This window comes from Macaca fascicularis, chromosome 13 (assembly GCF_037993035.2).
Source record: "Macaca fascicularis isolate 582-1 chromosome 13, T2T-MFA8v1.1".
Taxonomy (NCBI): Eukaryota; Metazoa; Chordata; class Mammalia; order Primates; family Cercopithecidae; genus Macaca; species Macaca fascicularis.
Genome location: NC_088387.1, coordinates 22509037 through 22528901, shown reverse-complemented (window position 1 = coordinate 22528901; position 19865 = coordinate 22509037). Strand labels below are relative to the sequence as shown.

Here is a 19865-nt window from a genome sequence, read left to right as displayed (position 1 = left end):
AGAGGAACGGAAATCAGTGTTGAGTTTTTCTAACCAAACTGTAGGTTCGCTCACATTCGGGAAGCATTTGTTCGTTTTCTGTACGGTTTGTACGGGCTTTCGTTGTGATTTGTTATCTTCAAAAACATAAAGGTGAATGTTTTCAAAGACATTCAAATAAGTAGCTTCGGAATTAGCATTTTAAACCCGAAAGTTTCCAAGTTTTAAGTAGTATAAACTGTGCAAGAAGCGCTCATTTATAAAAACAGTCTCATCTAACGGGGAAATCTATGACTTGCCCTCTACTTTTGCTAATTTTTTTTAATGCATCTCCCTGCCTGGGAAAACAAATAAAACTTGTAAAATACTGTGGCGACCTCCCATTCCACGTAATCATCCTCGATTGGCTCAAAACAACAATAAGAAAATTGTTTCTTTTACTATTAAAAGTATTCCTAAATGTGTTCTTAATACATGACAGGTCCGAGGTTTTCATTTAAACGAGAGGGAGAGGGAAAACGTTTTTTTCTATTTGCCAATTGCCGACTGGCAGTTCAGAATATTTAATTCGGAAACTTCCCTTCTCCAAGGCATTTATTTTCATGATGAAACTAGTTATGTATTTTGGAGGAATTTTTTTTCTTCTGGTGTCTCACCTCTTAAAAATGAAATCCAAAAATATTTAATCAGCAAATTTGGATACCTAAAATGCAAATCACACTTCACATGTCACTATTTAGTCGCCTTTTCTGGCACCAGAAAGAAATTATTGTCAACCCTTTAAAGCACTGTTTCTATTCAATCTTCAGGTAAATGCTGTAGAAAAGAATAGTGTTTATCTTAATTGTATTTTGGTTTAAGGATCTAAAATGTTTTCATAATTTAGATAAGCCCAGTGTTGTTTTTTTTCTTCCTAAATGGCCTAAAATGAAATGAATTTTTTTTTTTTAAATAAGGATGACAACTATGAAAGGAAATTGGAAATTGGAAAACTTTTTTTTGTTGTTGTTTTGAGACGAAGTCTTGCTCTGTTGTCCAGGATGCAATGGCGTGATCTCCGGCTCACCGCAACTTCCGCCTACGGGGTTCAAATGATTCTCCTGCCTCAGCCTCCAGAGTAGCTGGGATTACAGGCGCCTGCCACCACGCCAAGCTAATTTTTGTATTTTTAGCAGAGACAGGGTTTCACCATGTTGGCCAGGCTGGTCTCAAACTCCTGACCTCCGATGATCCACCCGCTTCGGTTTCCCAAAGTGCTGGGATTACAGGCGTGAGCCACCGTGCCTGGCTTGGAAAACGTTTTAAAATAAGTTATGATACCGAACTTTAATATTTATTCTTAAATGTAAAGTTCTAAACTAAAAAGAGATATTCCAAAAGAAAAGCTGGGAACCTAGATGGCAATAAATTATGAAAAATTTGAAACCATCTCACTGTAGTAATTTATGTCCTTAAAAATATAATAATTTCTCTTTTAGCAGATTGCTTGCCCATACACACTTTGCAGTTTTTCTTTAGTGTCAAATTCTTAGCCCAATAGCTCCAAATTATTCTGAATGAGAGACCACGATGTCACATTATTCTTTCTTGTTTTGATGAAAGGTTCTACCTGCGTGGGTTATTTTGTTTCTTAACTGTAGGTTAGTGTGTGTGTGTGTGTGTGTGTGTGTGTGTGTGTGTGTGTGTGTGTGTGTGTGTACCTTAGTTTTATTTAAAAATGATAGAGCCACCTAGCGACTCTTCACTTCTGTTACAGCATACATCTCTGTAGGGATCTGTGGGGTGGACGCCCCCTCTAGGGGTTTGGAAGTTACATTTTCATATCTATTTTCAGTTACGTATTAATTAGATATAATTTTTATTGTTCATGGCCTAAATTATTGAATGTCAAAATCAAAATAAAGTTTTTGGTCTCTGTTTTTTTAATTAAACAAAAAAAGCATTTGATGAACTTAAATAGATAAAAAATTGTGTTTAAAATGTAAGTTCTCTGTAATAATGTTTTGTTAAATTGCCTTTTACAATATAATCAAGGAGATTGATTAAGACACCTATGCCAATGTAAAATAAGAATAGCCTTACCAATAAGGTGCAACCCCGTCTCTACTAAAAATACAAAAATTAGCTGGGCGTAGTGGCAGGCACCTGTAGTCCCAGCTACTCGGGAGGAGGAGAATTGCTTGAACCCGAGAGGTAGAGGTTGCAGTGAGCCGAGATCGCGCCATTGCAATCCAGCCTGGGCAACGGAGTGAGACTCCGTCTCAGGAAAAAAAAAAAAAGGGTAGGCAGTTGCAGACCAGGCGCGGGGGCTCACGGCTGTGATACCAGCACTTTGGGAGGCTGAGGCGGACGGATCACTTGAGGTCAGGAGTTAGAGACCAGCCTGGTCAACATGGTGAAACCTATCTCTACTAAAATACAAAAATTAGCCGGGTATGGTGGTGGGCATCAGTAATTCTAGCTACTGGGGAGGCTGAGGCAGGAGAATCGCTTGAACCTGGAAGGCTGAGGTTGCAGTGAGCCGAGGTCGCGCCATTGCACTCCAGCCTGGGCGACGGAGCGAGACTCCGTCGCGGAAAGAAAAAAAGAATAGTAGACAGTTGCATGTTTTCATCACTGGAAAATAAAACATTTTGGGAAATTATTCAACCCAAAGAAAACATCTCATTTATTTTCCACTGCTGTTTGGTAACATTCTTGTTGCTTCTTTGAAATGGCAGAGCGGCAATAGTGAATTATAATGGGATGCAGTCATTTTTAATAAATACTGTGATGGAATGTAAAATGTATTACACTCATTAATTTCCAGCATCCTAGAAATATTGGCACATTAGTGTTTGTTAACATTTTTACATATTTCCAAAGGAAGAAAACAGTAATATAAATTGAGAATAGCCTTAGTGCTCTTAACTTTGAATGGCTGCCAGCTTAGATCAACATCATGCTGGGTACAGAATCAGTCCTTCCCGTCTCAGCACCGTGATTTACTCATATCGGTGAAAAAAACAAAACAAACCAAAAAAAAAAATAGCAATCTACCTGTGTCTCCTATCTAGCTTTCTACTTTGCACTAGTTAGTATACCTCTCCGACAGCTTCAAGTGTGTAAATCAGCAGCTCTTTGAAGATGAATCTTTGTAATTATTATTATTATTATTATTATTACATATTTTTTGAGACGGAGTCTCTGTCGGCCAGGCCTGGAGTGCAGCTCGGCTCACTGCAAGCTCCGCCTCTCGGGTTCAAGTGATTCTCTTGCTTCAGCCTCGCGAGTAGCTGGGATTACAGGCGCCGGCCACCTTACCCGGCTAATTTTTTGTATTGTTTTTAGTAGAGAGGGGATTTTACCACATTGCCCGGGCAGGTCTCAAACTCTGGACCTCAAGCTATCCGCCTGCCTGGGCCTCCCAAAGTGCTGGGATTACAGGCATGAGCCACTGCGCCCGGCCTTATAATTTACTCTTTAAAAACACCTTGCACACTTTAGAATAAGCAAATATCAATTTTTGAAATATCAATATCTGTTGAATTAATAAGTGGCTACTTACAAATGCCTCGTTGGAACAGAAATGAGCCTATTCAAGGAAGTGTAAAAGTACACACCCACAAAACAAATCCCAAAATGGGACCTGGGAAAAATTACTGTAGCAAAAAAGAGTAGAAGCATTATCCAATTTTGGAGAAAATGCCCCACTCTGAAAATAATTTACTAGAGTGGTGGGAAGATTTTAGAAAATGTCTGCTTTTGTTTTCAGTATAATGTAAGAAAGTTTGGCCTTTATGAAACAAGACGTTAGGATAAGATGAAAAACAAGCAAACTTTGGTACAAGTAGAGATGAAAAAGGAGGTGAGAAAATAATGCAAGAAAACTTGAATTGTGATAGGAGAATACAGCTTTTAGAGTAAGAGACCAAAATATGTAAAGTTAATTAGTGCATTTATTGTTTTGATGAGGAAAGAATGCTTTATTTAAGGAAAGATGTTGAGATAACTGAAGCTGGATCCACTACCTGATTCCTTATTTGGTGTCTTTTTTTTTTTTTTTGAGACAGAGTCTCGTCCCATCACTCAAGCTGGAGTACAGTGGCACAATCTTGACTCACTGCAACTTCCGCCTCCCAGGTTCAAGCGATTCTCCTGCCTCAGCCTCCCAAGTAGCTGGAATTACAGGCGCCCACCACCATGCCCAGCTAATTTTTGTATTATTAGTAGAGATAGGGCTACACCATGTTGGCCAGGCTGGTCTCTAACTCCTGACCTCAGGTGATCTGCTTGCCTCAGCCTCCCAAAGTGCTGGGATTATAGATAGGTGTAAGCCTCTGTACCGGGCTTCGTGTCATTTTTTTCCAACTTCTTTTTTTTCTTTTGAAACTAGGTTTTGCTTTTGTTGCCCAAGCTGGAGTGCAATGGCGCGATGTCAGGTCACCACAATCTCTGCCTTCCCGGGCTCAAGCCATTCTCCTGCCTCAGCCTCTTGAGTAACTAGGATTCCACCACGCCCGGCTAATTTTTTGTATTTTTAATAAAGACTGGGTGTCACTATGTTGGTCAGGCTTGTCTTGAACTCCTGACCTCATGATCCACCTGCCTCGGCCTCCCAAAGTGTTGGGACTACAGGTGTGAGCCACCGCACCCAGCCTATTTTTTTCCAACTTCTGACCACTTGGTTCTCGTTTTAAAGTTGGTAGTGTCATTAGAGAGGGGCAAACTGAACAACCTCTCTCCTATTCCTTTGATACCTCAAAGGCTGTGACTTACAGACTGAAACAGAACTCAGAAGGACTATTCATTTGCTCTTTTAACAAATATTTACATTTTACTTACTGAGTCTAGTGTTGGTGGGAAACTGAGGCAGCCCTTTCCCCCCATGAAAGCAAGCTTTCCACTAAGGTGATATTTATTTTCTGTTCCACGAATCCCTTTCCCTTCCAAGCTCTTTATGTTGACATTAACCAAACTACCCCTGCCTGTCACCCCACTCATCCCCCTGGGAGTTGGGGAAGACTGGAGTGAGCTACAAATACAGAGTGAACAAAAATGAAACCCAGGGCACGCAGAAGCAGAGGTGTGGCCCAGGAACCACCCAACCATATACCAGCCGACACCAGAGACCCATGGCCCTCTTCCCACTGCAAACGTTAGGCATATGAAGACTAGCAAAAAGGATGAATCCTGAGCATTCTAGAAGCCTAAGCATCTGAAGATCCCACAGAAGTTCCATATACTTAGTCCAGAAAAATAAGAGAAAAAATGGTCAGCCAAAATATTGATGCTCCAGCAATTCCTGTGCCTGAGCAAAGGTTGTTCATTTGCCCTTCCTCTGCTTGAACCTGAAGCCCCTTCCCTTTGTGAGTCTCGCTCCTCCCGTGTCTCTGGAATGCTTCCTGGCCCCTGGCTCCAGCTGGTTAACCCCATTCTTGAGCTTCCTCAGCCAACTTCTCACACTGTTCCTTCTGCTTTTGCCCCAGCCTCCCAATGAGTCTTCAGCTTTCCTCCAAGATCCGAGATCTGAGATCTTTTCTGGCAGCACTTCCCTGCCCAGACTGAATCATGGTTCCCCCAGAATCCTCCCGTCGTGTCCTTCCCTGCAGCCATCTCCACAGCACAGAAGGCCGCATTTCTCTCCACTCCTCCCACCTCAGGGCCAGAAGGCAGATTGGTATCATCTTTGCTCACTATTGCCCCTGCCTGAACATTCTTTCTCCTCTCTCTTACCAAAAACTCCTTCAAGTTTTTTTTTTTTTTTTTTTTTTTTGAGACGGAGTCTCGCTCTGTCGCCCAGGCTGGAGTGCAGTGGCCGGATCTCAGCTCACTGCAAGCTCCGCCTCCCGGGTTCACGCCATTCTCCTGCCTCAGCCTCCCGAGTAGCTGGGACTACAGGCGCCCGCCACCTCGCCCGGCTAATTTTTTGTATTTTTAGTAGAGACGGAGTTTCACCATGTTAGCCAGGATGGTCTCGATCTCCTGACCTTGTGATCCGCCCGTCTCGGCCTCCCAAAGTGCTGGGATTACAGGCTTGAGCCACCGCGCCCGGCAACTCCTTCAAGTCTTTTAGCTGTTCTGCCTTCTCTCCCTCCTTCTTCTTCATTAGACTTCACTCTCTGGCCACACTCTTCCAGTCTCCCCCAAGCCCTCCATCATGATGGGGTGGCCCCGCATTCTCCCGATGACTCATCGATTTCCCCGGCCCCCCATTTTCAATAACCAACACTTCTGCAGTTAGCCACCCGCTATCCCAGATGTTCTCCGAGAATGGGGACTGCTTCTTTTTGCTCATATATTTTTAGAGCTAACAGTTATGACACATGTACTAAAAAGCTGGCGCTGTGCTTGGCACCCTACGTGTATTGTCCCATTTAATTCTCACGGCAATCCTATGGGATGAGAACTGTTATTCCACATTTTACAGAAAAAGCAATAGACACAAAGAGATTAAGTAACTTCACTGGGGTCCCCCAACTTATAAGTATGCAGCTGAGGTTCAAACCTAGGCAGTCTGTCTGGGGAACACATGCTATTAGAACGTAGCTGGAACTGCCTCCCCCATAATTTCCCCAGGCTCAGTCCACTGCTTGACTTGAATGCCTCTTCAACTGTTGTTTGTTGCTTGAATAAACTAGAAAGCATTAAATGGTATTTTTTAAAACAATATAAAAATGTTTTTGCACGCGGACATGTGCAGGGTGAAGAACATGTGGAGATACAGGAAGACAAACCCTCTGCAAGCCAAGGGAGAGGCCCTCAGGGAAAATCAATCTGCCAACACCTTGATCTTGGACTTCTAGCCCCAAGAACTATGAGGAAATGCATTTCTGTTTTTTTTGTTGTTGTTTTTTTGTTTTTGTTTTTGTTTTTTTTTTTGAGATAGAGTCTGGCTCTGTCACCCAGGCTGGAGTGCAATGGCGTGATCTCGGCTCACTGCAACCTCTGCCTCCCGGGTTTTCAAGCAATTCTCCTGCCTCAGCCTCCCAAGTAGCAGGGATTACAGGCATCCGCCACAACACCCAGCTAATTTTTGTATTTTCAATACAGACGGGGTTTTGCCATGTTGGCCAGGCTGGCCCTGAACTCCTGACCTCTTGACCTCTGGTGATCCTCCCACCTTGGCCTCCCAAAGTGCTGGTATTACAGGCGTGAGCCACCGTGCCTGGCCACATTTCTGTTCTTTAAGCCATCCAGTCTATATGATACTTTGTTATGGCAGCCCTAGCAAACTATATAGATGGGTTTCCATTCCTTCCTCTCCTTTAAACATTTTAATTACTGTTTTTTTTTTTTTTCCTTAGAGATGGAGTCTTGCTCTGTTGCCCAGGCTGGAGTACAGTGGTGAGATATAGCTCACTGTACTCTCAGACTCCTGGGCTCAAGCCATCCTCCCACCTAAGCCTCCCAAGTAGCTAAGACTACAGGCACATACCACCATGCCTGGCAAATTTTTAATTTTTATTTTTTGTAGAGCTGGAGTCTCACTATGTTGCCCAGGCTGGTCTCAAACTCCTGGCCTCAATATATTGAGCCTCCTTCCTTGGGCTCCCAAAGTGCTGGGATTATAGAAGTGAGCCACCTTGCCTGGCCATCTGCAGAATTCTCTGAAAACCTGCTTCTCCTCCTTTGTTCCTGATCTCTATGGAGGGTCTCTTGTTGATCTAGTTATCTAAGCCAGAGAATTAAGGGTCTTCTACCTCAGTGACCAAGTCGTGCTATGATAGCACTTTACTCTGTGTCCCACTGGCAGCATTGAGGTTCACCCACCTTCATTCCGTCCTGGATTACTGCTGTCGGTCCCTTGCTGGCCTCCCTGCCTCCTCTTGTGCCTTCCAATCCTCTCTCTACACCACCCTCATAATGATCTGCTAAGAGGGCAGATCCAGTCATGAGCCTCCCATGCTTCTAACTCTCAGTGGCTCCCATTGCATGACACTTGTGAACCTAGCAGAAGCAGCTCATTTAGCCAGCCTTGTCCGCACTCTGATGGCTTCACACTCTTCTAAAGCTCAGTTTTCCCAAATCTGGTCATTCTGATGTCCTCTTCATGAGTTTTGCTGATTCTCTATGCCACTTCTGCTATTAATTGCTTAATGTTTTTCTTTTAATAGATTCAATTTTTAAACTTAAATTCCATTTCCTCCCCACCCCCCCCTTTTTTTTTTTTTTGGAGAGGAGGTCTCTTGTCACCCAGGCTGGAGTGCAGTGGCACGATCTTGGCTCACTGCATCCTCCACCTCCTGAGTTCGAGCAATCCTCCCACCTCAGCTTCCGGAGTAGCTGGGACCACAGGTGTGTGCCACTACACCTGGCTAAGTTTTGGTATTTTTGGTAGAGACAGAGTTTTGCTATGTTGCCCAGGATGGTCTTGAACTCCTGAGCACAAGCGATCTGCCCACCACAGCTTCCCAAAGTGCTGGGATTACAGGCGTGAGCCACCACACTTGGCCCTATTTTTTGAAAAAGAAACCATACAGCATTACTGTAAATTAAAAATTTGAAAGATCACTTGCTGTAAACAGAAGGTAAACAATATAAATAGATCATTAATTGTACTGATAAAATTGTTTCCTGGCTGGGCACTGTGGCTCACCGCCTGAAATCCCAGCACTTTGAGAGGTGGAGGCGGACAGATCACTTGAGGTAAGGAGTTCGAGACCAGCCTGGCCAGCATGGTGAAACCTTGGCTCTACTCAAAATACAAAAATTAGCTGAGTGTAGTGGTGCACGCCTGTAATCCCAGCTACTCGGGAGGCTGAGGCATGAGAATCGCTTGAACCCAGGAGGCAGAGGTTGCAGTGAGCCGAGATCTCTCCATTGCACTCCAGCCTGGGCGACAAGAGTGAAACTCTGTCTTTAAAAAAAAAAAAAAAAAAAAAATTTGTTTTCTTATGTAATGTTTCAAATGTTTTAAAATGTAAGCATAAATACTGTAATACAAGTTAATTTCATTGATTACCAAAGATCCAAACCTAAAAATAGATCTTCAATAAGGATAGAACTATTATGATCAGTATAGAAGCAAAGTGATATTAAATTTAATGAGGATTATTTTCAAAGTATGTTCTAAATTAGTAAAACAAATTCTGTTTCATGAACTTTTTAAAACCAGCATGCCAGGCACGGTGGCTCACACCTGTGATCCTAACCCTTAGGGAGGCCAAGGCAGGCATAGGAGTTTGAGACCAGCCTGGGCAACACGCTGAAACCCCGTCTCTACTAAAATACAAAACAATTAGCTGGGTGTGGTGGCATGCGCCTGTAGTCCCAGCTACTCGAGAGGCTGAGGCACAAGAATTGCTTGAACCCGGGAGGCAGAGGTTACAGTGAGCTGAGAACGCGCCCCTGCACTCTAGCTTGGGGGACAGAGCAAGACTTTGTTTCAAAAAACAAATAAAAAAACCAGCATGAAGAATTGCAGCTCTCATGTGTCTATATGGGAATGGAAAAAGGTATTTAATTGCCCCATTTGATAGGTTTGGCTAACTTTTTATTTTATTTTTATTTTTTTTTTTATTTTTTATTTTTTTATTTTTTTTTTTTGAGACGGAGTCTCGCTGTGTCTCCCAGGCTGGAGTGCAGTGGCGTGATCTCGGCTCACTGCAAGCTCCGCCTCCCGGGTTCACGCCATTCTCCCGCCTCAGCCTCCCAAGTAGCTGAGACTACAGGCGCCTGCCACCACGCCCGGCTAGTTTTTTGTATTTTTAGTAGAGACGGAGTTTCACCATGTTAGCCAGGATAGTCTCGATCTCCTGACCTCGTGATCCACCCGCCTCGGCCTCCCAAAGTGCTGGGATTACAGGCTTGAGCCACCGCGCCCGGCCTTATTTTTATTTTTATATTTTTTATTTATTTATTTTTTTTTTGAGAAGGAGTCTGGCTCTGTCGCCCAGGCTGGAGTGAGTGGCACCATCTCGGCTCACTGCAAGCTCCGCCTCCTGGGTTCCTGCCATTCTCCTGCCTCCGCCTCCCGAGTAGCTGGGACTACAGGCACCCGCCACCTCGCCAGGCTAGTATTTTGTATTTTTTAGTAGAGATGGGGTTTCACCGTGTTAGCCAGGATGGTCTCGATCTCCTGACCTCGTGATCCACCCGTCTCGGCCTCCCAAAGTGCTGGGATTACAGGCTTGAGCCACCGCGCCCGGCCTATTTTTATTTTTTATTTTGAGACAGAGTCTCCGTCACTCAGGCTGGAGTGCAGTGGCGCCATCTTGGCTCACTGCGGCCTTGAACTCCCTGGCTCAAGTGATCCTCCCACTTCAGCCTCCCAAGTAGCTGAGACCACAGGCACATGCCACCACTCCCGGCTAATCTTTTAATTTCTTTGTATTTGAGTAGAAGCAGGGTCTCACTATGTTGCCCAAGCTAATCTCGAACCCCTGGGCTCAAGCGATACTCCCACTTCGGCCTCCCAAAGTGCTGGGAGTATAGGCATGAGCCACTGTGCCTGGCCTTGCTACCTTTTATTCAATAAATATTTGCTTCCAAAAGCCATCTTAAGTAATCCTGGGATCTGTTGTGAATTTATGCAGATATTAGGTTGGCGTAAAAGTAATTGCAGTTTTTGCCATTAAAACTTTTTTGCCATTACTGTTAATGGCAAAAACTGCAATTACTTTTGCACCAACCTAAGTATAATCCCAGATAATATCAAAAAGGAATAGAGAAAGGATTTCTTGTCCCTGACTACCGTTACTGGACAATAATTATGAAAATCTTTTGTCTTGGCTGGGCGCGGTGGCTCACGCCTATAATCCCAGCACTTTGGGAGGCTGAGGTGGGCAGATTACTTACCAGCCTGGCCAATATGGTGAAACCCTGTCTCTACTAAAAATACAAAAATTAGCCGGGCGTGATGGCGCATGTCTGTAATCCCAGCTACTCAAGAGGGCTGAGGCACGAGCTTAAACTGGGAGGTAGAGGTTGCAGTGAGCTGAGGTCATTGTACTGCACTCCAGCCTCGACGACGGAGTGAGACTGCCTCACGAAAGAAAAGAAAGAAAAGGAAGGAAGGAAGGAGAGAGGAAAGAAGGGAGGGAGGGAGGGAGGACGGAAGGAAGGAAGCAATGAAGAGACTATCTCACAAAAGAAGGAAGGAAGGAAAGAGAAAGAAAGAAACTGTCTCACGAAAGGAAGAAAGAGACTGACTCACGAAAGAGAAAGAACGAAAGAAAGAAAAGAAAGAGACTGTCTCATGAAAGAAAGAACGAAAGAAAGAGAAAGGAAAAAGAAAGAAGGAAAGGAAGTAAACCTTTTTCCATCTGTGTCAAACGGTTTTCATGCCCTGCAAAATGTTTTCAGTAAACGTTTCAGGTGAGTTTATGACCAGGTTCATTTATGAATACAAGAAATATCTATTGAGCATGCCAGACCCTGGCTCTAGCTGTAGGTATAAGTGATAAACCATAAATCCTGGCCGGGCGTGGTAGCTCACACCTGTAATCCTAGCACTTTGGGAGGTCAAGGTGGGTGGATCACGAGGTCAGGAGTTCAAGACCAGCCTGGCCAAGATGGTCTCCATTAAAAATACAAAACTTAGCAGGGCGTGGTGGTGGGTGCCTGTAATCCCAGGGACTCAAGAGGCTGAGGCAGAGAGTTGCTTGAACCCGGGAGGCGGAGCTTGCAGTGAGCCGAGATCGCACCACTGGGAGACAGAACGAGACTCCATCTCAAAAAAAAACCCAAAAAACAAAAAAAGGTAAACAATGAATCCCTGCTCCCACAGAGCTTCAGACAAGATTCCCAGTCTGCATGACCCAGGGGACCAAGGGACTCCGTGGCCCCGGCCACCCCCTGCCCAGGCTTACCAATTTCGAAGGTCACTTTATCATGCCTGGGAAAACTGAAATAAGCTTCTCTTTTAAGACCAAATTAGGCTTTCAAATGAGCAAAACTTATCTACAAGATATGCTAATTTGCAAATCCTCACCCAGTCATGCACATGATCCTTATGAAGATAGAAGTTTTCTTCTGGAAACACTGAATTCTTCTCTCTTACAGAAAGGCATGGGCCGGGTGTGGTGGCTCATGTCTGTAATCTCAGCACTTTGGGATGCCAAGGTGGGGAGGATCACTTGAGCCTTGGAGGTGGAAGCTACAGTGAGCTGTGATTGCGACATTGCACACCAGCATAGGTGATAGAGCAAGACCCTGTCTCAAAAAAATCAAATCAAATCAGCGGCTTCATCAGTTTGCTGGCCTACATTATATATAAAATATCTTTGTATAAGTGACAGATGTATTTTACTGACTTACCATACCTCTTCTTAACCAACTTCCAATTGAATCCAGACCCATTCTTCTAGTCCCAGCTGTCACAGCCTTTGTATCCTATGGCCCTCTGCTTCGTTTCTACTTTTAAAAGTTAGTGCCTGCCTTTCATATAATAGGAACCCATAGATGTTTTTGATGATGATGACGATGATGATGACTATGACAACAACTAAGATACCGCTGCTGCTGCTGCTGTTGTCGACCGTGATAATATTGGTGACAACCTTGATTGTATGGCTGCTTCCTGATTCTAGATCTACATGGATCAACCCCACTAGCCAGGGTTGAGATTGGAGAAGCTGAACTGACCTGATTTTCCAACCAGTGCCTCCCAGTCCTAGTGTGGAGTCTTTCAGGGAGTTTGTTAAAATGCAGATTCCTTGGCACCGCCCAAGATGCCAAGTCTCCAAAAGTCTGTATCTCTAGGGTGGGATGCCCGCAGGCTATGTACTTTTTAACTTCCTCCTTCCTCCCCCCTCAGTGATTCTGACACTGTCGAATTTGGGAGCATAATTAACTATTTAAAACCTTTAAAATGAAAAGAAATGTTGCTTTATCGACGTAAATGATAAACTAGTAATTCCCAAGTTGGGGAGATCTGAGAGGAACATCAGAATCAAAGTCTTTTTTTTTTTTTTTTTTTTTTTTGTCTGAGATAGGTTCTTTCTGTGTTGCCCAGGCTGGAGTGCAGTGGCACAAGCATGGCTCACTGCAGCCTCGACCTCCGTGACCCAAGCGATCCTCCCACCTCATTCTCCCAAGTAGCTGGGACCACAGGTATGTGCTACCACACCAGGCTCATTTTAAAATTTTTTGTAGTGACAAGGACTCCCTATGTTGCCCAGGCTGGCCTCAAACTTCTGGGTTCAAGCGATCCTCTTGCTTCAGCCTCCCAAAGTGTGGGGATTACAGGTATGAGCCACCATGCGCAGCACACACTTTTTCAATATTGAGTATAATCACAGTTTACTAAACTTATAGGTGAAAAACATATTTTATTGTTTTAACTTCCTCTTGTTTAATTATGAGTAAGTTTCTGTATCTCCTCATATATTTATTCTTTTTCTGTGATCAGTGTCCTTTGCATGTTCTTGTTGGGTTGTTTGAATTTTTTATTTTTATTTTTTTGGGGGACAGAGTCTCACTGTCGCCTAGGCTGGAGTGCAGTGGTGCGATCTCGGCTCACTGCAACCTCCGCTTCCCAGGTTCAAGCAATTCTCCTGCCTCAGGCTCCCGAGTAGCTGAGATTACAGGTGCGTGCTGTCTTGCCCCGCTAATTTTTGTGTTTTTTTAGTAGAGGTGGAGTTTCATCATGTTGGCCAGGCTGGTCTCAACCTCCTGACCTTGTGATCCACCCGCCTGGGCCTCCCAAAGTGCTGGGATTACAGGTGTGAACCACCGCGCCCAGCCAGGGTTGTTTGAATTTTTGTTATGCATTGACAAGAATCTTTGCATTAGCCCTGTGATGGGCAAACTACATGGCTTCTGTAAGCTTTGGTTTTCTCATCTGGAGAATAAGAACAATAATGCTAATGCTAATAGTAATTGTAACTTACATTGGCCACTTATGGCAGGTACTTTTCTAAGCAATTCTCTCATGTCAGGGCTGCTAGTTCATACGGTGCCTTGGAGCAAATAAGAAAGAGGATCGTTTTCCTTGGGCTGGTACCACCCTGTGGTGGGGCACAGGGCTTGAGAGCAAGCACTGGATTTCAGCCTTACTTATTCCCTTAGTAGTTTGCCTTCCTTCAGGCACAACCTGCCTAACCATTCATAGCAGTCCTATCTCTTTTAATTTTTTTTTTTTTTGAGACAGAGTCTTGCTCTGTCACCCAGGCTGGAGTGCAGTGGCCGAATCTCAGCTCACTGCAAGCTCTGCCTCCCGGGTTTACGCCATTCTCCTGCCTCAGCCTCCCGAGTAGCTGGGACTACAGGCGCCCGCCACCTCGCCCGGCTAGTTTTTTGTATTTTTTTTAGTAGAGACGGGTTTCACCGTGTTAGCCAGGATGTTCTCGATCTCCTGACCTCGTGATCCACCCGTCTCGGCCTCCCGAAGTGCTGGGATTACAGGCTTGAGCCACTGTGCCCGGCCTCTTTTAATTTTTATAAACAATTCTCTAAAGAACGGACTATTATCCTCATTTTAGTTCACTTCTCCAGGACCACACAGTAAATTAGTGGCAAATTCAGAGCCTATGATTAATTGTTGTGCTGTATGGCACCTACACACAGGGTTGAAGTTTGAAGTCAGTATCAATCAGGACAGTCCTCATGAAGCACTCAGCACAGTGCCTGATGGGTAGTAAATGCTTAATAAAATGTATGGGATATTAGCCTTTAGTCTGTCATGCATTGCAAATATTGTTTTCCATTTTCATCATTTGGCATTTGATTTTGCTTGTGGTGTTTGCTAACCTACACAATTTTTTTTTTCTTTGAGACGCAGTCTCGCTCTATCACCCAGGCTGGAGTGAAGTCGCGCAGTCTTGGCTCACTGCAACCTCCGCCTCCTGGATTCAAGCGATTATCCTGCCTCAGCCTCCCAAGTAGCTGGGATTACAGATGCGTGCCACCATGCCTGGCTAATTTTTTGTATTTTTAGTACAGACGAGGTTTCACCAGGCCGGTCTCGAACTCCTGACCTCGTGATCTCCCTGCCTTGGCCTCCCAAAGTGCTGGGATTACAGGCAGGAGCCACAGCACCCAGCCCTACACAATTTTTATGTAATCAAATTTCTTTATCTTTTCCATTATGACTTTTGTTATGACTTTTGTTTTAGTTGACATTGTAAAGACAAAATAATTGAATAAGAACTTCTCTTGTGTTAATTAAGGAACAGGCAAACTTAGACCCCAAAATACGAGATGACAGTGGGCTTCTCTCATGGAACTGTCTAGACTAGGGAGGTGGTTCTGCTCCTCTGGGCTCCTAGGAACCCAGGCACCTTCTCTGTTAAGATTATCTCACCTCTTGTCCTTAACCCCACCACAGCAGCTGGCTTCCTAGTACCACATGTATGCTCCTACCCCTGGGAAAGCAAAGGGATAGGGGCCGGGCACAGTAGCTCATGCCTGTAATCCCAGCAATGTGGGAGGCTGAGGTGGATGAGCCACTTGAGGTCAGGAGTTTGAGACCAACCTAGCCAACATGGTGAAACCCATCTCTATTAAAAATACAAAAATTAGCTGGACATGGTCGTGGGCGCGTAATCACAGCTACTCAGGAGGCTGAAGCAGAAGAATTGCTTGAACCGGGAGGCAGAGGTTGCAGTGAATGGAGATCGTGCCACTGCACTCTATCCTGGGCAACAGAGCAAGACTCCATCTCAAAAACAAAAACAAAAACAAAAACAAAAGCAAAAACAGAAAAAAGAAAAGAAAAAAGAAAAAAGTGAAAGATTAGGAAGTGGAAAATAAGCATTAATAACTTCCCTCAAAGAAAGTGACGATGATTTCTCCTTAAATTCATCGGAGCTTAGTCACGTGGCCCTACCTGGTTGCAAAGGACACTGGGAAGTGCAGTCTTAAGCTGGGCATGCTGTGCCCTGCTGAAAGGCATACTGCAGCAGCCATACCAGGGAAACAGAGAATACCAGGCCACAACTGACCGTCAGTACCACACCTCTCCAAACCCTGTGTATGTGAAATTACTCCCTCCTTGAACTTCTCCTGGATCTTTTCCTCAGCTACAAGAATTACAGTTCTTGTGGATGCAGATTCTGCTTTTTGTTGTTTTTTCCCCAAGCTTTTTGTTGGGGATGATTATAAGAGACAATTCAGAGTTAGAAAAGAGAGGCCAGGTGTGGTAGCTCATACCTGTAATCCCAGCACTTTCGTAGGCCCAGGCAGGTGGATCACCTGAAGTCAGGAGTTCGAGACCAGCATGGCCAACATGGTGAAACCCCCGTCTCTACTAAAAATACAAAATTAGCCAGGTGTGGTGATGCATGCCTGTAGTCCCAGCTACTTGGGAGGCTGAGCCAGGGGAATCGCTTGAACCCAGGAGGCTGAGGCTGCTGAAGTGAACTGAGATTGTACCACTGCACTCCAGCCTGGGCAAGACAGAGCAAGACTCCGTCTCAATAAAAAAAGAAAAAAAAGAGAGAGAAAGAATACTTTTTTCCTACCGAGGGTCTTGGGACATTCCCCTTCTTTGGTCTGACCACCTTTCCGGCCTTTCAGCCAGTTAGTTGCTGCTGCTCCTCAGAGGCTCTCAGCCTCATCCTCAGGCAGCTCTGGCTCTTCCTCACCTCCCCAAAGTAGCTGAGGGATCCTTGATAATAGTCTCATGTTAATCTTTATTCATAGCTCATTCACAGTAGGTAACTAGGATGTGTTTCTGTGACTATTTGGTTGAGGCTTGCCTGAGAGGGCTGCGGACTGTGGATTTCTGGGGCACAGGCTGTGTCTGTTTTGCTCACGTCTAGGAATAGAACGGAGTCCTGGGCACAGAGTATGTGTACTCAATAAATATTTCCTCCACAAATGAACAAATTGTGAGAGAGGAAGGCAGAGAGCCCTGAGAGAATGAAGGAGGCTACCACAAAATTAGCTGATGTCTTGGGATGCCATGGGTACCCTGTCAGGGCTGAGAGTTGGGGGCTGAGAATTGGGAGTGGGATGGGTATAGCCTGGACAGATCTGGTGGAAACCGATGTACTGAATACTGCAGTCTACAGCCATCCATAGACAGGGCAAAACCTCTTCAGGGCAGAGCAGTGTTGGTAAGAAATGCCCACTCTACTGTATTCCACTCTACTCTGTTCCACTCTACTGCACTCTATTCCATTCTACCCTACTCTACTCCATTCTACTTTACTGTACTCCACTCTGTTCCACTCTGCTCTGTTCCACTCTACCCTACTCTACTGTCCTCTCCTCTCCTCTATTGTACTCTAATCCCCTCTGCTCTACTGCATTCTACTGTACTTTACTATAATCTGTCTTTTACTCTACTGTACCCCCACTCTACTGTACCATACTCTACTCCACTATACTGTATTATATTATATTCTACTTTACTAGACTATACTCCAGTCTGCTGTACTTTACTCCACTCTGTTCTACTGTACTTTACTGTACTTTACTGTCCTCTACTCCACCCTACTCTACTCCACTCTACTCTGCTGTACTCCACTCCACTCCACTCTACTCTACTGTACTATAATCTACACTACTGTATTCTAATCTACTCTACCACCTTCTACTGTTTTCTACTCTACTTACTCCACTGTACTCTACTGTACTCCACTCTACCCTACTCTACTGTACTGTACTCTAGTCTACTCAACTTTACTGTACTCTTCCCTACTCTACTGTACTTCACTCTATACTGTACTGTACTCTATCCTACTCTACCCTGCTCTATTGTACTTTACTGTAGTCTACTCTACTGTGATCTACTGTACTATAGTTTACTGTACTCCACTCTCCTCTGTGTGGGTAGAGGCCTCTGTCCCTTTAGAAGATGCATGGATGCTTAATAAATAATTGTTGAATTAATGAAATGTTACATGTTAGATTTTCCTAGCCTTTCTGTGAAATAAAATTACTGGTTCCATGACTTCATTCGTTTTTCTGGAACAAAGCTAAATCTTCTGTCAGAGATTTATTTCGAGAATTTACTATTAATTAATCTAAAAGTGACACTAACGTTTAAGGAAAATATAAGTTAGAAGTAGTGGTAAAACAAAAGTAATTAAGATGCCATGATTTCCCTATTGTTGTTACACTTTGACATTATTATTGAGTGTTGTCAGGTGTCCTAGTCAATAAAGTATAGCATATTGACTATCAAAATTAAACTGCTGAGGCACTGTTTCATTTTGGACAGATATGAGCTATATTATTTCTAGTGTGTCCATTTATATCTATGGCTGACCAATAAAGAATTTTTGCATTTGATCAACTTGAGACATTTAAGCACTTTATAATAGACCATCTTCCTGTTTGCTGTTTAGGTTTTCTCCTGTTAAATAATTTCAAGAAAGTAAAAGAAAAAAAAAAAACAGAGTGGATGAGCTAACAGTTCTTCCTTCCAATCCTCAGTCTAGTACTTTGCGTAACCAATGCACTGTTGACTTTTGCAAAAATTAATAGGAGAGCAAGGTTTGGTTCTAACTTTCCCATATTAATGCACCTATTGGTTTTTTTAATTTTTGAGATGGAGTCTCACTCTGTTGCCCAGGCTGGAGTACAGTGGCACAATCTTGGCTCACTGCAACCTCTACCTCCCAGGTTCAAGTGATTCTCCTGCTTCAGCCTCCCAAGTAGCTGCGATTACAGGCATGTGCCACCACACCTGGATAATTTTTGTATTTTAGTAAAGACAGTGTTTCATCATGTTGGCCAGTCTGGTCTCGAACTCCTGGCCTCAAGTGATCTACCTGTCTTGGCCTCCCAAAGTGCTGAGATTACAGGTGCAAGTCACCGTGCCTGGCCTACCTGCTAAATTTTATTGCTTGAAATTAGTTCACTTTTATTGTTGACACTCTTTACGAAGAGTACTTGGAGGAAAGTCTTTTGAAAAGAAGACTTAAAATATTTGTTGTACCTGATGACGCTTTTGTACTATTTGTTCAGTAGTAAGTCTCTGGCAGAATATTTGAATGGCAGCCACTTCAAAATAGGCAAATTGTTCCCCCTACTGAGCATGGGAAAATGCATCTCAGTGTCTCTGTATTTTCAGATCTTGTCTGGCAAAAACATTAGATCTGAAAAGAGGAGTAACTTCCAGATTAAAGAAAGCATTGGGCAAAGACCAGGAGGACCAAGGCTAGTAGCGCCAGCCTTAGATGATTTGCACATGAAGGCCGCCTTTCTGTCTGTAGCTTTATGCATTTCCAAAAGACACTCAAATCAGGGGCTCCGCTTGATCTTTTGCCTCCCGCTCAGCTCTTCAGAAAGAGATGAGGAGCTGTGGCATTAGCCCAACACCTTTGTCAGGTGCGTTTTCTCTATTGTTCGACAAATGGCAAGGGATTAAGATGACGGGGTCAGGGTGGCAATTTTTTTATGATTCTTCCTAAGCCAGAAGAGATGCTTTTCTTAGAGAGTTGTGGAAAGGAATGCAGACTGCTGAGTGCTTTGGGAAACTTGTTTCAAAACACCTGGAGTGTGTGTGTCTAATCCATACTGTGAAACAGCTGACTTCTGCTTCCTCAAAGCCAGCTCCCCTGTCCACCCCAGCCCCTTCCCTTCCGCAAGGTTATTCCTCTGCCCCCTACAGTCTGCTCTTTTAATCTTAGGAATAAAAGGAGTTCCACCACCCACAGCTATGAGGGGGATGCAGTCACCTTTATTTACATAAATGAGAGAGCTCTGCCACTTCCTACCCCCGCCACTGAGGTGCCCATTGAGGGGGAGTTAGATTTTGGAAATGCCTACCCTGTCAAACTGACAAGGTCTGCAATAGAGACAGGCTTTTTAAAATTTCTTTCTTTCTTTCTTTCTTTCTTTCTTTTTTTTTGAGACAGAGTCTTGCTCTGTCGGCAGGCTGGGGTGCAGTGGCGCCATCTCGGCTCACTGCAACCTCCACCTCCCGGGTTCAAGCGATTCTCCTGCCTCAACCTCCCAAGTAGCTGTGACTGCAGGTGCATGCCATCACACCAGGCTAATTCTTGTATTTT

General features: G+C 44.2%; 1 protein-coding gene across 2 annotated transcripts in view; it reads left to right on the top strand.

Moving 5' to 3' along the window:
• The window catches only part of SPMIP9 (sperm microtubule inner protein 9), an 85715-nt gene that overhangs the window by 1001 nt on the left and 64849 nt on the right, over positions 1-19865 (top strand). The window contains exon 2 of one of the 2 annotated variants that reach the window (XM_065526831.1): positions 12897-13014. The exons of the other annotated variant lie outside the window; for it this stretch is intronic. The gene's annotated coding sequence lies outside the window, so the exon portion shown is untranslated. The remainder of the gene's footprint in view (positions 1-12896; positions 13015-19865) is intronic. 2 annotated transcript variants of the gene reach the window in all.